The sequence below is a fragment of the Otolemur garnettii genome, unplaced genomic scaffold (assembly GCF_000181295.1).
Source record: "Otolemur garnettii isolate 467f Iridium unplaced genomic scaffold, OtoGar3 scaffold00011, whole genome shotgun sequence".
NCBI lineage: Eukaryota > Metazoa > Chordata > Mammalia > Primates > Galagidae > Otolemur > Otolemur garnettii.
In genome coordinates this window covers 8,947,865-8,961,697 of record NW_003852406.1, presented here as the reverse complement: position 1 = coordinate 8,961,697, position 13,833 = coordinate 8,947,865, and positions in this window count along the sequence as shown.

Below are 13,833 nucleotides of genomic sequence, written 5' to 3'. Positions count from 1 at the left end.
GGTCTGTGATTGTTAATCTCCTAGTTTGAATTTGGTATTGAGTACATGTGATACTTGTTTTTCCAATCTTGTGATGCTTTTCTTAAGAGAATGTTCTCCAAATCCATCCAGGTTGTTACGAAGGGATGCAAAATCTCCATCTTTTTTATGGCTGAATCTTTGCCCATGTTTAAAATCAGTTTTTTCTTAATTTGTGGCTGAGCTGCAAGAATTCTTCATATGCTCTGGACGTTAACACCTATCAGATATATGATTTGCAAATATTTTCTCCCATTACCTAGATTGCCTTTTTCCTTTGCTAATCTTGTCATTTAGTGCATAGAAATTTTACATTTTGATGTAACAAAATTTAGCTATTTTTTGGTTGCCTACAACTTCGATATCCTATCCAAGCAATCATTGCCAAACTCACTCTTTACCCTATGTTTTCTTCCAAGAGTTTTATAGTTTTAGCTCTGTGCTTAGGTCTTTGATCCATTTTGAGTTAATTTTCACAGATGGGTCTAACTTCATTTTTTTTGCAGGTGGCTTATGCACTTTTCTTTAAAGTTCCACAGATGTTTCTGATGTTGAGAACCACTTGTTATGTCAATGGTATCCAGCCAGTTACCCTTTTCCCAAAAATCAGATGTCCAATGTATTTTTTAAAAATGGTAAAAATGCCATGCACAGAGACAAGCATTTGTGTATGCTAATCAGATTATGTTTGCTATTTGGGGATTATTTAAAATGTGAAATAACTGCTACCCATGGTGATGATATTTTTATGTTTTTTCTATTTTTTCCCCATCTACTAATTGTCTCAGACATCTCAAACAAATAGGAGAAAAAGGTCAAGCCTATAAATAGTATTTAAAATGTGGCCCTGGGTTAGTTACCTAGCTGCATCCTGGAACAACAAAAGGTCCTTTTAGGGACTGATCTGCAAAATAGCCTCACAGTGTTCCCACAAATCTCTATAAATGAGCTAACAAGCCTAAATTATAAAAATTCAGGGAAAGAATCAAGTGTGAGAGTTAGCAGAAATATCTAACAGCAAAATTAGACTTTTGAGAGTTTTATAGAATGAAATTGTCATTATATTTCTATACAGTTAAAACAAAAATATTTAAGGAAATAAAATGTAGATGAAAATCATAAGAAAGGTAATGATAAATGTATTTCTGTTTTAACATAGTTATGTTTTAGAATCAGCATACCCAAGGTTAACTGGACTAGAAAACTTTCTCTCCATATTAAACAGGTAACTTCACATACCCCCCAAAATAACTAGGTTAGAACATTATTAGTACTATTCTAGGGGGCATTGATTAATGAGTAAAACCTATGATTCTCTGAATGAAAAAAAATGGGTAAAACTGAATTCCCAAAGCTAGAAAATGGTTCCCTAGAGCTTGGCACCTTGCCAAGTAAGGTGCATTAAGAACCTTAATCTTTGCCTAGTAAGGTCTATGATTGACTCCCGAGCTATAGAACTATAAGATAATAAATTTGTACTTTAAGTTACTTTAAAAAATTTACTTCTAAGGCTAGGTGTGGTAGCTCATGACTATAATCCTAGCACTCTAGGAGGCCGAGGTGGGTGGATGGTCGGAGCTCACAGGTTCGAGACCAGCATGAGCTAGAGAAAGACCCCATCTCTAAAAATAGCCAGGGGTTATGGTGGGCACCTATAGTCCCAGCTACTCAGGACGCTGAGGCAAGAGAATCGCTTAAGCCCAAGAGTTTGAAGTTGCTGTGAGCTGTGACACCTCAGCATTCTACCAAGGGTGATGAAGTATGACCCTGCCTCAAAAAAAAAAAAAAACTGAATTCTAATTTAAGATGAAAACTCTTCTTCACAAATGAAATAAAATAAAAGGACTTTATAGCATGTAACTTTTATACTATAGCATGTACAGTTTAATCTTCCATTAAAAAAATAAATATATACACTGTAACTCTCTAAGGTGAGGTGTTAATTGCAATCTCTGGGTGATAGAAACACAGTGTTCTTTTTTATATTTAGTTATCTGTATATTCTAACTTTCTATGATGCACACATACTGCTAAAACTAAAACTATAGCAAATATCATACTTCATAGTGAGATGTCAAACGTGAAAGTTGAGAATGCCCCTACTATTACTACTATTTATCATTTTATTGCAGGTTCTATCCAGTCAAATGAGGGAAGGAAAGTTTTAAAATGGGATAAGAAGAGGAAAGTAAAGAAAAACATGTTTATGAATATAGAAAATTCCAGAGAATCTACAGATAAGATTAGAATCTGAAATGAAACTCAGCAAGACTAGCAGATATAACCAATATCCAGAAATCATTTGCATTCCTATAGATCAATAAACAAACATTTAATTTTGAAAAAGCTACATCTCACTTCTTGGCCTTTGACTAAGATCAAGTGTTGAAAGAGATGCAGAGTTGGGCATCTCTCTGCCGTTGGGTTGCTCTCTACCCTTCTCTCCACTGGTAGAGCCTCGGGAGACCTGCCTGCAGTAACAGCCTCCCTTGCTTTCTGGCTTCTCATTAGGTTCATCCAGTGGTAGCACCACCAAGAGATCCAACAAAGGAAGACAAGAAGATCAGGTTTATGTCATATCCACTCTCTCCCTGTGAGTTTTTCCCTGCTGGGCTCATCCCTCTACCAAAGGCCACACCTATCAAAGAGCTTTCTTCATATTGCTGTTTCTATCTTTGAGTTTTGGAAAATTGTCTCCTCTCCTTCCCCTTAGACTTAGAAGTTGTAATAATTGCCCAAAGTTACTGGATCTGGGGATGAGATAATATAATGGTTATCTTCTTAAATCTTGTATCCATCTTTTAAAATGACCGAATTTGAGGGTACTCTTTCATGCTTGAAATCCTAAATAATACAGATATCTGTGACAGCAACAAAATGTAAAACATCTAGGAATAAATCCAACAAAAAGAGGAATGAGACCTTTATGGAAAAAATCAGAAGACTTTAGGATACATTTTTATTTTATTATTATTATTATTATTATTTGTAGTTTTTGGCCAGGGTTGGGTTTGAACTTGCTACCTCCCATATATGGGGCTGGTGCCCTACTCCTTTGAGCCACAGGCGCTGCCCCTAGAATACATTTTTTTAAAAACATAATAAAGATGTACTATGTGCATGGATAAGAGGGCATACTACCATAGGGACATAGTTTTTCTTCCAAATTTATCCATAGATCCAATGAAATTCCAATAAAATTTCTTTGGCAAAGAAGATAAAAATTTATATAGAACAGAGAGAAATTGAAGAACAGCAAATCAGGTAAGTTAAGTAGCACATATTATTGTAAATGTATAGTAATTATAACTGTGTGAAATCAGTACATTGTAGACCAATAGGGGAAGATAATATTGCTGGGACAGTTGGTTATCCATCTAATAATCAAAGTGGAGACCTATCTCAGATTATATAAAAAAAAAATAAATCCCAGGTGAATTAAAAGTATGTCCTGGAAAGCTTTATGATATCAGATTATTAGAGGATTTTAAAAATATATTTAAAAACATAAATAATTCAGGGCAGCACCTGTGGCTCAAAGGAGTAGGGCGCCAGCTCCATATGCCGGAGGTGGCAGGTTCAAACCCAGACCCAGGCGAAAACTGCAAAAAAAAAAATAATAAAATAATAATAATAATTCATACATTAATTTTAAAATTTCTGTGCATTTATAGGCTTTTCAGAGGAAGTAAATATATAAGCCATAGCTTGGCAAAAACAAAGTAGATGTATGTGTAATAAGTACAGTGTTGTAATCTCACAAATCATTTACAGAAATAGGACTTAACTCTCAACATGAAAACCTGCAAAATAGTATAAAATAACACTCAGAGGGTTGATACATGTCATGATATATAATATTAAATACAGAATAATGTTATCTCCGGTGGGAAGAAATAAGACAGGAACAGATGCATTGATACACAAAAACAGATTCCATGGTGGGGCACAGTGGCTCACACAGTAATTCCAGAACTTTAGGAAGTCAAGGCGTGAAGATCAAATATCATTTGAGGCCGGGAGTTGGACACCAGCCTTGGCAACATAGCGACACCCCATCTCTACAAAAAATTTAAAAAATAGCTGGCATAGTGCAAATGCCTACAGTCCTAGTTACCTGGGAGGTTGAAGTGGGAGGATGATGTGGGAGGATGGCTTGATCCCAGACATGGAAGGTTCCAGTGAGCTATCATCATGCTACTGCACTCCAGCCTGACAAGACTCCTTGTCTCTAAAATAAAAACTCACTTCCACTGATTTTTCATATGTCAGGTTGTGAATACATGGATGTTCATACTATTTTCCAAACCTTTCTGTGTGTCAGAAAAATCATCAATGCAAATGGATATGGCATTGAAGTAGAAATTAGATATTGGAAATCAACCAAATTTCAATAAACTAAACGTGGGATTTAACTTTTTAAATATAAAGTAGATATGAGCTATAATATTTAGGAGAAAAATAGAAAAATATCAGTACAGTTTAAATAGACATTAAAAGGATTATAATATAAAATACTTCCTCATCAATTGGAAATCAGAACAGATTTTTTCTAAAATATTCACTAGAAAATTGACCAACATGGTTTTCTACTAAAAATTTAGTGTTGACTTAAGTACAGACAAAGGCAAGGTAAAGGAAAGCAGAAAGCCAAAGAATAATAAGAAAAATGTAATGGAATTAAATTTGGGAATTAAATTAAAATGGAATTGGGCAGAATTGAAGTCCCTGATCTCTGAGACTTTCTGATCCTTGAGCACTGCAGAAATTGGTGAAGAATTTCACAAAACCATTGTCTATCATTTTATTAATCTCTGGCAGATGCCTGCTGAGCTCCTGAATAACAGAAAAATATAAAAAAATAAAAAAGTCAGCACAACGACTTTGTTTAAATGGGAGAAAAAATGGCTTTGATAGTACAATGTGTCTAGCAGGTCAAATTACTTGCCCAGAGAGCTTTTGAGCCTTTTGTGAAAGTATTAATTTGCAATCTTAAAAAATAATGTTGGACTTAAAATCAACATGAGTTGGTGAAGATTAAAATCTGTCAATTAAATCTAATTTTCTTCTGCGATGAGTCTGTTAAAGGGCAATGACAGTGTAATTAATTGCTTGAGGCTCAGAAACCTAATTAATCTCTAAGTTGACTTTTATTTCATAGAATGTTAGTTCTACAAGAGGCCTCAAGGATCATCTAGCCCCCCCCCCTTCATTTCAAAGAGGAAAAAAAAGACATCATAGAGGTTAAATGACTTGTTCAAGGTCAAAGATAGTATCTGTCCTTGCCACTGTACCCCCTATATTGATGTAGGATTGCATCCTTAAAAGGTTTTATGAGTTTCTGTCTATAAATAGTCCAATCATGAAATACTATTTGAATACAGGTTGTTCTTTTGTTATAGAGGAACAACTTGTATTTGTAAAACGCCCAGACATTCAGCTTATGAATGTTTTCTTACAAGTGTTTCCAAGACTCAGCTCTTAAAATGTGAAGTCTTTACCATACTATTTATGCAGCAAGATTGCAAAAAGAGGAGTGGGGAGGGACTGTGTCCTAATCGGCATACCTAACAGGAGAGCTCCAGGAAAAGAGAAGCAGTACCATATTGACTTGGGGGAGGGGTTGTGTGTGGAAACAGGCATAGCAATTTGACAAAGGATGCCTAATGCTGGTGGTACATTGCAGGCCATGCCGGGAAGAGGCATGGAAGGAAGGCATTGATACACAAAAGCAGTTTCCATGGCAGGGTATGCAGATCCTTGAGAATCCCTCAAGGGTTCTGTGTATCTGATTCCAAGATGCGAGGAGAAATAGCTAGCGTGATTGAGTATTTTTAAAGGAGAGCTCAGTGGCCAGGCACGGTGGCTCAGACTTGTAATCCTAGCACTCTGGGAGGCTGAGGTGGGTAGATTGCTTGAGTTCAAGAGTTTGAGACCAGCCTGAGCAAGAGCAAGATCCCCATCTCTACTAAAAATAGAAAAACTAGCCGGGCTTTGGGGCACAGGCCTGTAGTCCCAGCTACTGGGGAGGCTGAGGCAAGAGGATTCCTTGAGCCTAAGAGTTTGAGGTTGCTGTGAGCTATCACTCTATGGCACTCTATCCAGGGCAACTAAGTGAGACTGTCTCAAAACAAATAAAGGAGAGCTCAGTGAGACAGCAATGATAACAAAGATGACGGACCTATGAGAAGATTAGAGGAAATGGAGCCACCACAAATGTAGGAAGCATGATGGTATGCCATTGTTACCGTGGCAACCATGAGGTGCTCTGCTCAAATCTGCCCTTGAGGGGAGCTGCTGCAAGAAAAGTGGTTGTCCAGGAACCCCTAGTTGCTACACACTGGGCTGCACATTGCGTTGTGCTGCTGCATCCATGCTGAGACCATTCTGTGCCTGAGCCCTCCAGGCCAGCTTTCCAGGCTGTGAGATCCAAGGCTTGTGGCCCAACACGAGACCTCTCGAATGGGAAGTCTTTACTTGGGAACTTCCTGTTAGCCTGGCCGAGATTTTCTCAGAGTTGTGCTACATTTTGAGATGCCTCCTTTTTCTTCTCATGGCTCCATTTATAAGCAACAGATCTTTATTACGGTCTGAAGGCTCTCTCTGCCTACCTCATCTCTCCTTTCCCCTTTATATTTCTTAGGAGTTTTCCAAATAAGTCTTCTCTCTCTCTTTCTTTTTTTTTGACAGTGTCTCACTCTGCTGTGCAGGCTGTATTACCAGACAAAGAGGGTCTGGCCACCTGTCACTGTCAGCTAATATACAGAGAGGGGGATAGGTTAAGGTGACCAGACTTCCTGATTTTTAACAACTTGTCCCACGTCCCATGGCGTTTTTAAAAAGTCCCAATTTTTGGAAAGAATGCACAACAAGCTAGGGAACAGCAGGAGAATGGGAAGGAAATATATGGCTGCTAAAAAGGTTAATGTAACTCCATTTGGGAATGAAGAGGTTAATGTAACTTCATTTGGAAATGAAAAGGCTAATGTTGACTCCCTACTTCCCTCCTGGGCAAGGTTGCCCAGGTGGGATCCCTATCAGAAGGATACTGGCTCCCTCCCTTGCTTCTAAGGACAATTAGCTCAGAAGGAGCCAAACTATCTGGAACAAAGGAGTAGCCCCCCCTCTCTAGAAGGTCCCTAACCATAAACAGCTCAGCCAATAGCCACCCCCCCACACTCCGTCAATGATGTCCCACTTTACCAATGTTAAAATCTGGTCACCTTAGAATAGGTCTACCAAACATTTTTTTTTAATTAAATGATAGCTGTGTACATTAATGCAATCATGGGGTACAGTGTGGTGTTTTCATGTATAATTTGAAATATTTTCATCAAACCGGTTGACATAGCCTTTATGTCATTTTCTTAGTTATTGTGTTAAGATGTTTATATTCTACTGTTAGAAAGATTCACTTGTACCCTTGTAAGATAAACCATAGAAGTAACTATAACCTAATTATAGGTCTACCAAACTCAGTCAGAAGGCTGGCAATTCTGGAGAACAGTGAGAGTAGGCTTTCCAAGACTGTTCTGTTCTACCATTTCCAGAATCACAGTTTTATACAGAAAAGTTCAAAGCAAAGACCACATTAACCCTTATTTATGTATTTATTTTTGTTGTTGTTGCAGTTTGGCTGGGGCCGGTTTGAACCCAGCACCCTGGGTATATGAGCCTCAGCCACTCACTGAGCCACAGGTGCCGCCCCATTAACCCTTATTTTAAATAATAATCAGCACAACTCAGTGACCTATTACAACATTTCAATCAAAAGTTAATGTCCTAAATTAATCTACCTAAACTACTCAAGACAGGCATCTTTAGGGTGGGAGCTAAATTTACAAAAGAGTAAGAATGGGAGATAGGTGATAAAGGTCGGGAAGAACCTAAACTGACCAGACCAGCTGTGTCATGTCTGCCCTAGCCTGACAGATTCCATCTTATTCTCACTATGTGTGCTTTCAGGCTGGAGTACAGGGTCACAATCATAGCTCACTGTAACCTTAAACTCCTGGGCTCAAGGGATCCTCCTATCTCAGCAACCTAAGCAGCTGGACTATAGGTGGGTACCACCACACCTGGCTAATTTTTCTTACTTTTTGTATGGACAGGGTCTTGTTATATTGCCCAGGCTGGCCTCAAGCAATCCTTGTGCCTCAGCCTCCTGAAGTGCTGAGATTACAGGTATGAACCATTGTGCCTGGCACAAATAAATCTGTGGACCATCCAATTCTGTCTTGGCATTTGCATCTCAGAAGACATTAGCTGATGCAGAATGTAGAGATTACCCTGATTGATGCCAAGGAGAGTTGAAAAAATACATAACTTGAGAAAAAAGGAGGATTTTATTTTTCTGTTTGGTTGTTGTTGTGGCCATTATCACAGTTTCTTATCTGTGCTTTCTCATGATGGCGTGGCATGAAGTTAATAAAGTTCACTTCCAGGTTCCAGGAGAGGGGGATCCATGTTTCAGAGGTCTTAATATACAGCTTTATTTTTTTTCATTTTAACCATTCTGAAACTGGGTTATCTTAAAATAGATGATTTCCTACAGTTTAATTGGCATGATTTTTTTTCTTCTTTACTAATGAATAAAATAATGGTGTGTCCTACCATTGATGGTGTCACAGATTCAATAAAACACATTACCTAAATTCAGCTTGCCAGATGCCAGGTATGATAAATAGATTCTAAAGAACTAAAGGGCTGGATTAGCCTTTATGGATTATTATCTGACTGTTTCTTAGGTATCTCTAGTAGGAAAGGAAAGAAAAACCCTAAGGAACCAAATTACATGGTTTAGAGGTGTACAGTGGGTAATGATTGCTGTGAATACATTAATCTAAAAATAGTTAAAGAAGCATAAGAAATCATAGGAAGTGGCCCAATGTAGTGGAACACTCCTGCAATCTTAGCACTCTGGGAGGCTGAGCTGGGAGGACTGCAAGAGTTCAAGAGCAGCCTGAGCAACAATGAAACCCTATCTCTACTAAAAACAGAAAAATTATCTGGGCGTGGTGGCATGTGCTCATAGTCCCAGTTACTTGGGAGTCTGAGGCAGGAGGATCACTTGAGTCCAAGAGTCTGATGTTGCTGTGATGTATGAAGCTATGATCAGCCACTGCACTCTATCCAGGAAGACAGATTAAGACTCTGTCACAGAAAAAGAAAAGAAAAAGTGGGGGAGAGAGAGAGAAGGGAGGGAGGGAGGGAAGGAAGGAAGGAAGGAAGGAAGGGAAGAAAGAAAGAAAGAAAAGAAATCATAGGAAGCAAGAGCATAGGTTCTTATCACTTATGGCTATATTCAATCTTTTCTTTCCCCCTTTATATTTTTGCTACTTTTATGACTAATGCTACCTTATAGGTCATAATAACTATGTTGTTCTGATTATCCTTTCATTCTTCCAGCACTATCTTGTACATGTATGACAAGAGACCTATGATAATAAAGGTTTTCACTCTACGCTTTGAATCCTTTGGTGATAGGTGCTCAGAAGTTACCAAACAGAGAACCAAGCAAATTAAGTAAGTTTACCAGTAGTCTCCAGGGAGATGGGGAAGATGGGAGGATCTGTTTCCTGAATTCTCCAAACTTATAACTGCTGATCTAATTGGATCCCTTGCCACTGGCTCCTTATAAAATTAAGAATGAAACCATTTTCCTTTCTATTTAGGTGCTACTTTTATGCCTGTATCACTTTCTTCTGGCATTCCCCATATTTCCAAAATGAGAAGTCTCTGCTTCTAAAGAAACATAATTGTTATTACTGACCTGTACACAAATCATCCAATATAAAATAATTCAGGAAATAGTTATTGTTGTCATTATTATTATATAAATACTATGTAGAACATATACTGTACAATGATCTATTATGTCACATATTGTAATACATACCATGTATAAATAAAGTGTGTTATATACTCTATGATATATTGTTAACATGATATATTTTATTATAGTCATTAATATAATAAATATTTTAACAGAACAAAGTCGGGTCTGTTTAGGAACAAGTGTATGAGCGATCACTTTGATGAACTACAGACATTGAAAGGATTGGTAGACCTTGTTGAAAATAATTCAAACATCTCTTATTCAGTAATTCTTTGAAAAACTATTTGGGTTGAAGTGATGGTATAGATAGTGTGGAAATATTTCATAAAATATGAAATTTGCTGTAATTCAGAAGTTAAAAGCATCACCCTAAGCTTGAGAAACAGGGGCAATGTAGTTTTTAGTACTTCAGTGGTTTTTCCTTTTTTTTTTTTTTTGCCTTAACCATCAGTAAGGAGCACATTTTACATCACCCCCAATATATATATATTCCATCTATCCATGGGCCAACTAATTTATTGGTCACTCTATCAACAAATCCATATAACTAACACTTTTCATAAAACGATACCTAGTTTACTAGATTTGATACACTCTTGAAATCTTCTATTCTATTCCATTGCTTTTTAAATACTGTTTGTGATCCACAGTTTGAAAAATACTGGACTCATGAAAACATGAGCCTGGGAGACAGACTTTGTACAAATCTCTGTCCCACGATTAGCACTTTCTGTGATCTTGGCTAGTTACTCCTTTCCTTGAATGTTATTTTCTTTACATGTAAAATGAATGGAATTATTATGATAAGTAAAGACAATTTTATACAGGTGACTGGCATGCAGTAAGTACCTAATAAATGATAAAGTAGCAGAATTTCCTGTTTCACAGTTAAATGACTCAGCCTCTCCTTCTCCCTCCCCCCAAGTCTTCCAACAATGGCCAAAGCAGGGTGGTCTGAGGACAATGCACACAACTTGGGCTATACTCCCTTACTTCATTTCCTGTGTGCAGCAAGCTTGGGGCCTTTGACTCTCACTCCTTCATAACCGCCTCTTTCATCTGCTGTTCCTCCTAGAGGGTAACTGTGCTCTTTTCCCCTAGGACCTCAGAGTCAGCACTCAGCTTGTGAGTGCCCAGTTATTCTCCTTTCCCATGATGCTGGCCCCCACAAATCACCTCTTCTGGGCTTGCTCCTCTGACCTTCCAGATACACTTACTTTTCTCTAGGTACGTAGCTGATCTACTATAATTTGCTTAGTCATTCCCTTATCACTCCATATTTGAACCAGCCTGCATTTTTGCTAAATTAGAAAATTCTATGATAAATTGTGCATTTAGTGGTTTTTAATTTTTGATCTGGTTAGATTTTCATTAGAAAAATTGCCATAAATACATACAATTTGATCAAATTAGGCATCTTTTCTTAAGAAATGACAAAAAGACCCTTTTAAAGGTAGTTTACATATGTGTGTACATATATATATACATATAGGACTATACACACATTTTTGTTATGGCTTATGTGATTCAGAAGGGGATGCCTCTGTGCTTTGCAATGGATTTACCGTGGTCATCTTTACTTTGCCACTAACCAAATTACAGTCTCTGTGCACCACATGACAGTTCCTAAGTAACTGTTATTTGACATCACTAGTTGTATACCACCTCTATATACATGATAGAGATGCACCTATCTCCTATAGACTTGGTGAGAGACAAGAGCAAGAGCAAAGGTGGGAGAGCAGGAAAGAAAGCAATTTACCAACCTGAGCTCCAACATGGTGACAAATAGGCCATTTTTTAGCATTCTTTTACCCACAAACAATTATTTAGCACTTGATTGCAGCATCATACAGTCAATCTGATTCTCAGATTATGGTGGCTAAAATATCCAGCAATAGATTTTATTGTTGTTTTTTTTTTCTTTGAGACAGAGTCTTATTCTGTCACCTTGGGTAGAGTGTGATGGTGTCAAAGCTCACAGCAACCTCAAACTCTTGGGCTTAAGTGATGCTCGTGCCTCAGCCTCCCAAGTAGCTGGGACTACAGGTGCCCACCACGATGCCTGGCTAGGTTTTCTGTTTTTAGTAGACCCAGGGTCTCGCTCTTATTCGGGCTGGTTATTGTCTTAATGAAACAATCAGATTTGACATATGGAAGCTGGCCTATTCTGAATCAACCAGAAAGTAGTCACTTTCTAATTGCATGTAACAGAGAGGAAAAGTACTAAAAGAAGTTATATACAATGAAACCATTAAATGCAGATTTGCCACAAGGCAAGATGATAATACTTGAACATTACGAAGTGCAAAAACTGCACAAACACATTATATTTTAAACACTTCATCTATTTAACAAACTACGTACACTCTTCAGCTAAATAAGATGAATTGAGATTCAAGAGGCAGCACCATACTGGCAAATCTCATCCTAGAGGCATCCATTAATATAAATCAACAGTAGCAATTTGGTTTGATCATTTATTTGCAAGAATCATTAAGGTTTATTAGCATAATTATTCCCTGTGGGACTTCATGTCGAGGAAATGAAAAATGGCATTATCAATATTTAAAAGATAAGTGTGTAATGTTCAGAGTACTTAAACAGTCATCTGCAGGTGGTGTCCAGCTGCAGCAAATTAGATTAAATTTAGGCATTTTTCTGAACGAAAGAAAAATCGTCTTGTCCTAATTGCTTTATTTTATAAAGCAATACAGTTTTTGTATATGATTTTTACTGTATGGTTACAAGTTATAATGTATACCTATTAACATGGCCTTCTTCCCAATTAGCAACTGAGATATGTTCAACCCTGTTACATTGTAACTATTGGGAAACATTAATCAGTGTTATCTATCATTTATTATTAGGAAAACTCTTTCCCTTCAGTACTTAAGACCTTTTCGTAGACCTGGAGGTAAAAAGCTACTTTCCAAAGGGAAATGAACCAGAAGATTTTTCATCAAAGCTGGGAAAGCATAAATCCTCCCTTAGGAATGAAGCATCATTTTTGATAGCAAATAATTTACCACTGGAAATGATCTTTGAATGTAACAATTGTTTTTATAAAGATGTCTTACAATAAAATATCATTCAGTGATAAAAATAAGTGAGCTATCAAGCCACAAAAGGAGGAATCTAAAATGCATATTGCTGAGACAAAGAAGCCAGACATTCTGGAAAAGGCAAAACTATAGAGACAATAGAAAGATTAGTGATTTCCAGGGGTTTGAGAAGAAGGTAAGGAAGGAACCAATGGGTGGGGCACAGAGGATTTTAAGGCAGTGAAACTATTCCATATATTGTAAAGGTAGGTACGCTATGACATTATAATATTATTTCTCAAAATTCATGAACCTGTACATAACAAAGAGTGAACTATGGACTTTAATTAATATTAATATATTGATGTGGGTTCATCACTGTGTTCCACATCAAGGTATAATGCTAAAAGTAGGGGAGACTTTGTAGGTGTGGGGACAAGAGGGGACTTAGGTGAGTTCTCTGTATTCTGTCAATTTTTCAGTAAACCTAAATGTGCTCTAAAAAACCACGTCTATTAACTTAAAAAAATTGTTAGGCTAATTTTTTTTTCAGGTAAAATCAGCTAATTGTTACAATTGATTATATTGGTCTTTTATTTAGGTTAACATTCTGGCCCCAATCTTTTCGAAGACAGACTGCCCATTAAATTACATGAATCTTTCTATAATACCCAGAGGTATACTGAAAATAAGGAATTATAACTAAAATTCCCTTTAGAGCCATACGTCCTTAATCATAGAAGTAAACAATAATGAAAAAAACATAAATATTTGCTAAAATACTTTGTGCAATGCTCCTATATCCCTATTAGGCAGGGATCCTCAAACTTTTTAAACAGGGGGCCAGTTCACTGCCCTCAGACCATTGGAGGGCTGGACTGTGGGCTCCCGGACAAGTTGGCTGTTAAGCAGGACAGGCAGAGGTGGCAAAAA